Below are 7,212 nucleotides of genomic sequence, written 5' to 3' on the forward strand. Positions count from 1 at the left end.
CGAAAGTGAGTGGTTCCCACCTCTCTCTGAGCAGCAGAGTGGAATCCCAGCCTGCCTGGCCACTCAAGGGCTGGTTCTGTGGGGAGGAGGACAGCCGTGCCTCCCCACTTTGGATGGGAAAGCAGAAGACAAAGCTGCTGTACCAGGTTGAGATACACAGAGCCCATCTGGCTCACATCTCAGATATGTCCCAGGGGCCTGGAGACTCTGGCAACAACCACCTTGAATATACACTTGGCCTTTCTCCCAAGGGCAGGACTGCTGCCGATAGACTGTGCTGGATTTCTCTCATGCCCTCACATCATTCTCGCAAGATATTTTATTGTACGAGGTATTTGCCTACCACGCATATTTACAATTCTTTGCCCGCCACCAAACCAACAAAACGTCCACAGACATTGCATCTCAATTTCTTACAAACACATTCTCCCTGCATTCCCATGGTGCACCCTTCTCCCGCCCTCCTCCTATTTTTTTTCAAACCTGCTTTGTCCCTCTGATCCTTCCAGATCCCTCCTCATGTTGGCTGACCTTGACTTTCCTGCTCTCCTGGCTAGCCCTGAGGGCTCCCTCCACCATCATCCTCTGCATGTTCCTGCTTCCTTTTGATGTGTAACTGTAGGTTCTTCATGGCCACATTGTGCCTGGTCCACGTATAGTTGACCAATGGCATCTGTTTTGTTTTTTTTTTTTTTTTTTTTTTTTTTGCAATTACAGGGTAGATACTGAATAAATGAAAAGGATTTGTATTATTAATGGGACTTAACTTCTTTTTCTTTCTTGGGAAGAAAAAGAGGCTACCTCAAAGATTGTTGACAAATAGGGTCCAAAACAACCTGACCTTGGTCCTTCTGTCATTGGGCCACTGCTGGCTATGACCACCCACCATTCCAGAAGCATCTCCTGCCTCTCCTACCCTCCTCGATTCTTCGGCTCTGAATTCCTCACTGGTGCCCAATACAAATGAACCTCCCCTTTTGGTGCTGTTCTGGAGGTGGCTCCCCCTCCCCACAATAGGTTTCCCTCACACTCTCATCCACAGACCTCCTGCTCATATTTAGCAAATTACTCCCAGAGCAAATTACTATGCCTCTGTGAAGCAGCCTCCCTCACCAGGACTAGCCTCTGCATTTTCTTGTGGACATCTATACGCCCTTACCACATTTATGGCTGCATCCCCCAACTGAACGTAAGCTCCTGAGAGCGGGGATGGTGGGGTTCATTACTGCATCCCCTGCTTTTTCCCAAGTCTCTCCTAAGGCTGTGGATGAAGTTGGAAACATAATCATAATGGCAAACATTTTTATAGCCCTTAGGCCCTTCTAAGCCTTTTCTTTGCTGTGTTTTACTTAACCCACGATACAGGCCTGGGAGATGGATACCATGATCATGCCTGTTTTACAGATGAGGAAACTGAGACATAAAGAGCTGAAAAGATGTGACCCCAGGCACACAGCTAAAAAAATGGTGAGGTTAGGATTGGAACCCAGGTATTCTGGCTCTACCACTGCCTAGCTAGTGGCCAAACTTACACCTGGCATATTCTTTTCCCACTTCAGTACCAGGATATCAGTGTGGCGCTCATTTGCGGATAGAGGGGTTTCGGGGATTGGATTGCAGGTGCTCACAGATAATGCCGTAGACTCCACAGGGGTTTCTGCCAGGCTCTGCCCTCCACCCTGCCAGCATGGGTTGCTCACAAAGCCTCTTAACACTGCCTTACCATCACCAAGGCTGCTGGTGTGTGCCCAGCGTCCTGTCACAGTGGCTGCCTCAGGATGCTTCTGAAGCTGCCCACCCCAGCCCTTGAAGAACTCTCGGTAAAGCAGTCTCTCCCTTCTGCTTTATGTCATGCTTTGACGCAAGGTAACCAAAGCCAGTCTCACAGACTCTGGATAAAGGGGCTTTTTAGGTTTCTACTTGAAGCCCCTTTTCCTTTGGGATTAAAAAAAAAAAAATCCCAGAGCTTGGCCAGAGAATTGAGCACAGAATAGATCGGTGCTGCTGCCCTAGACCAGATTTGCTCTCTGGCACAGGCTCTCTAGACCCTCCCCATGAAATTTAAACCCCTGCAGAGCGCCCCCTGCTGGCCAATAAAAGCATCAGCTACATTCATATTGCAGGGGGCCCCTTGCTTGAATCCCCTCAGGGTGGAAAAAACAAAATATCTATATTGGGATAAACCATTGTTCACTCAGAGAACAATGGTAACTATATAGTCATCTAATAGTTATTTGCATGCCCATTCAATGGCAGAGCACATTCTAGTCCCCTGCAATGGGGGATGTGGGCAGGCTGTTTCTGTCAAGGGCCAGGGATTAAATATTTTAGGCTTTGTGGTCATATGTCATCTGTTGCTTCAACTCATCTCCCTCTCAGTGCAAAAATAGCCAAATGCCATATATAGACAAACAGTGTGGCTGTGTTTCAATAAAAGTTTATTTATGAACATTGAAAGTCAAATTTCATATCACTTTCATGTGTCAGAAAGGGCTTTTTTTTTTTTTTTTTTTTTTTTTTTTTGGTACTGGGGATTGAACTCAGGGGCACTCGACCACTGAGTCCCATCCCCAGCCCTATTTTGTATTTTATCTAGAGACAGGGTCTCACACAGCTCGCTATTCTGAGGCTGGCTTTGAACTCTTGATCCTTCTGTCTCAGCTTCCGGAGCCATTTGGATTACAGGCATACAGGCACGCGCCACTGTGCCCCACTACTTTGGATTTTTTAACCATTTAAAAATGTAAAGTCCAATCTTAGCTCTTGGGCCATATTCAAACAGGCAGCTGGGGGAATTTGCCCAATGGGCTGTAGTTTTCCTATCCCTGAGTTGGCCAATAAGCTCCTTGGTTTTGGTTCATGCCTTTGTGTGTGTGTGTGCCTTAATGATGTGGGGGAGGAGGAAAGCACAGCAGAAGTCTGTGGCCCCATGTCCTGGGCACAGTGGAGAGGCATCTCAGTGATTCGCCCAGCTCTAACTAGAAGCAAAACTGATAACGCTCATGTTTCTCAAATATGTGTTTGAAGCAATGAGAAGACTCTTCTCTCCTGGGCTGCATGGTGTGTTGGAAGGGAACTTTTGCCAAAGATGGGAAACTGGTAGACTTATCTTAATTAAGGCTCTAAAAAGTTACACAAATAAGGTTTTGCTCAGTTCTTTCTCTGCTGCTTGAGAAGGTATTTACCTTTCTTCCACACCTTGGCCTAAATCTCTATTTTGAAATTAAGATTTCGTTCCCAGTCTAGATTAGACTGGACAGTGGAACAGGAATGATGGAGGAAGTCAAGGAACATCTCAACATCTTGCTGGCTAGAAGCTGCCCTTGGGGCAAGACTGATAGACCTCCCCTTGATACACCAGTTTTAGGAGACGACTTTGCAGATTCTTTGATGTGACATTATTCTTCTGGAAACAGTCCAAGGGACCTGGTTAACATTTTAAAAAAGTGTTTTCCTAAGGAAAAAAGAGAAGGTGAGCAGGCGATGAGGGGGTAAAGAATTACACAAAGATTTAGTCTAATGTCTTGGAAATCAAAAGGATCATTGGACAGATAGATGTCAAGTATAATAGGAAACACACTGATTCTGGAGAGAGGGTTTAATACGGACCCTCCAGCCTCCCTGGAGCTGGCACAATGATCTACGATTTGGAATCATACTTGAAGTTCCCACCATCAGTGTGCGTTCTGGATCCATTTCTCAGGTTGCAGCCAGCGACCTTGAGTTCTCTGAACCAGGCTGAAAATTAGAGGTCCTTAACGGCATCTCATAAAAGCGCTTCTCAGAGTTTTCTTAAGCAGGATATGCTGAGGACCACAGGGATCCAGCCATAGGAAGAAACGAAAGGCTGTGGGTTATTTTCCAAAGCTTAATCTAGGGATCTTTTTGAAGAGCTCCTTACCTGGCAATGTGATGAATACTGAATACCAAGACTAATGTCGACTGCTTTTCCCACTTATAAGTGGTGACCAGAGAGATACATCATCCACAAAGAGAAGTTTCTTAGGGTTTGCCAGAGCTGCTTTTCATAGCTAGCCAGGCTGCCAGCTTGCTGTGTCCTTATCCAAAAGTGTCCCAGGCAACCTGGACTGAAAACTGAGGGCACTTTGGCCAGGGAAGCCCCAAATTAACACACCTTATTTTGTAAAATATTTCCTGATAAACCATTGAGGTTGTATTACCAAGGACACACATACCCTCTCTCTCTCTCTCTCACACACTCTTTTATTTTGTTTTCTTCAAATGAAACAAAATGATAAAACTCTGTAAATACATTCGGAGTCCTTCCCTGTTTTTGCAGGGTCCGGAGCCTCCTGTTTGGGAACTAGGACTGTTTGGCATTAAGCGGCAGCCACTCCAGTGTCTAACGCTTGGCCACAGCAGACAGGGATCAATGCATCATGGATTTGCCAGAGGAGAGAGACCCAAAGGGAGCCAGCCGAGGAGCCTTTGCTGCAGCTCAACTGGGAAGCATAAACCAACAAGCTGGCACTAATTAAGAGCTAATGGCCTTACAATGGAGTGTTGCCAAAGGATAACGACCCTCCGGCTGCGGCATAAAATATCAAGACATTTGGGGCAGAGCCAAGACATATATTTTCAGAGAGCATTAGACTCTGCTGAAAGAATGAGAGGATGTAAGGTAGGTGGGAAAAGCCAGATCTTCCAGGCCTGCCTTCTGGCCAGCTGGTCTGAATGCCTCAAGGTGATTTTTGGGGAAAGACTTTGCTTTCCAGATCTCAAAGCTTTGCACACAAGAATCACTAGCGGTAAGGATGTAACTCAGTGGTAGAGCCTGTGCTTAGCAAGTACAAGGCCTTGGGTTTGATCCTCAGCACTGTAAAAAGGAAGAAAAGAATCATTAAAGTGTAGGTTTTTTGGGCTCCACACCCCAGAGGGACTGGCTTTGGAAGCTCAGGGATAAAGCCCAGGAGCCTCCATTTCTAACCAGCTCTTCCAAGTGATTTTGATGATGGTGATCCTCAGATCACACTCCAAGAAAGCCTGTGTTAGGAGCTGCTGCAACCCCCAATGACAGGGTGAATGAAGACAGAAGTAAGGTCAAGATTCGGAGCTTTCAAGCCTTGGCACCATTATGAGCCAGCATGTGACTGGAGAGGCTGAGGCAGGAGGATGGCAAGTTTGAGGCCAGTCTCAGCAATTTAGCAAGGCCCTAACAAGTTACTGAGGCCCTGTCTAAAATTAAAAAAATAAATAAATAAAAAAGGGCTGGGGATGTAGCTCAGCAATAAAGCACCTCTAGGTTCAATCCCCAGTACTGCCCCCCCCCCCAAAAAAAATCTGTTTCTTATGAAAAACTCCAGTCCACTGGTTTCAGAAAGGTGGTATTTCCAACCAGTCTCTGTTGGGTTCTTTCCATTCACACAGACCCGGTTACTAGGAGCAAGACTTCAAGGAATGAGGCACTACCTCTTGTTCTAGGGGGAAAAAAGAGAAAGTATCCCATCTGCATGGTGCATACCACATCTGTGATGTTTTCCTGTACCATAAGTCATATAATTATCCTGCAGCTTTGCAGGGTAGCTAAATTATTCTGTTTTAAAGCTGAGGGACTGCAAGCCTGGAGGTGTCTAGCCTCCTCCAGTTGCCATGACATCAGGAAAAAAAAAAAAAAAGACTGAAAAACTGTCCCAGTATTACAACTGTAGGAAGCAGGGCAGGCAAATCAAGCCAGTCACTGAAGCATGACCTACCTCCATCGAGGTCAGTATCTGCCGGTGAAACTGAGGTTGGTGGTCAGGATGAGCAAACACAGTTGTAAAAGGATTGATAGGTCAAATTCTAAAAATAGATGGAAAGTTTGTATGATAAATGTGAGCAGAGGATGAGAACAGGAGAGAAACGACCCATCGTATCATCTGGGAAAATGAAACTCTTTGGCAAGACTTCACAACAGCCCGATTCAAAATTTCATAATGAAATTATGTCTCTGATCAAAGCATGCATGAGCTCATGGGATTTTTGCCATTCGTGTTTATTCTGGTTTGCACCAAGTCGAAGCATCAGAAACACATTAACCTAATCCTCTCTCTGGGAGGAGGATATTGGACCCTCATTTTGGGAATCAGTGGGACAGTTGGGGCAGGAAAAGGGCATCTTTAGACCTTCACTGAATGTAAAGTTTTCTCCAACCAACTCAGAGATCCCTTAGACACATGCCAGGGGCAGGACCTACCTAGAAAAGTTGTGTTTAATCTCATGACACTTACCCTTGGGGCAGTAAGAGTGAAGTTCAAGAGAGAGAGGCTACATCTAGTTCTCATCTAGGACTTAGATCACTTTTGCTCTAGAAATAACATTTGGGGATATTTTTCAGAACTACACAATCATCCCGTCTCAATCAGAATGCCTCACTTTATAACAAATTGTTTTTGTAGAATTAGCTGAGCTGCAGAAAGCCCTCCTAACTCCCATTAAACTATGTCCTCTTTGGCCAATCCCTAGGGTGCAGTGATGGGGGAAACTTGGGGTACCAAAACAGAGGGTTGAAACTTTTCTTGGTTGAAACTTTGACCTTGACTCTTTTTTTTTTTTAGGATATTGTAATGAACAAATTCCCTGCTCTCAAGAAGCTCACATTGTAATTTTGGGGATGCATCAACAATATTGTAAATAAGATAATTTCAGCCAGTGATAAGCATCATGAAATAAATAAAACAGAATAATGTAACTGAATCACTGTGGAATAATGAAGGTGGTTGATTTACCCAGCTTAGATGGAAGACTTCTCCCAAAGGGAAGGGTTGCCAGATAAAATGCAGGGCACATAGTTCTATTGAATTACAGATGAACAATAAATTTTTAGTGTTAAGTATGCCCCAGCTGTACCAGCATATATTTACACTAAGAAATTGCTTCATTCTTTATCTAAAATTCACATTTAAATGGTGTCCCGTATTTTTATTTGCCAGTTCTTACAACCCTAACAGTAGAATTGAATGACCAGAAGGAACCAGCTCTGTAAAAGTTTCAGGAAAACAGTGATCCAGGCAGAGGAAGCATCTACCATAAATGTCAGAGGGCGCTACAAAAAAAGTAAGATAAATAAGCAGGAGCCATGCCACAAGAATTCTGTAGGGATCCCTGATTGAATCTATCAATCAGTCCTCCCCCTCTTCACCCCATGATGGTAAAACATTAGATCATAAGAGGTGTTTTGTGGTGCTGGGATTGAACTCAGGGTCTCTGTGC

The sequence above is a fragment of the Callospermophilus lateralis genome, chromosome 7 (assembly GCF_048772815.1).
Source record: "Callospermophilus lateralis isolate mCalLat2 chromosome 7, mCalLat2.hap1, whole genome shotgun sequence".
NCBI lineage: Eukaryota > Metazoa > Chordata > Mammalia > Rodentia > Sciuridae > Callospermophilus > Callospermophilus lateralis.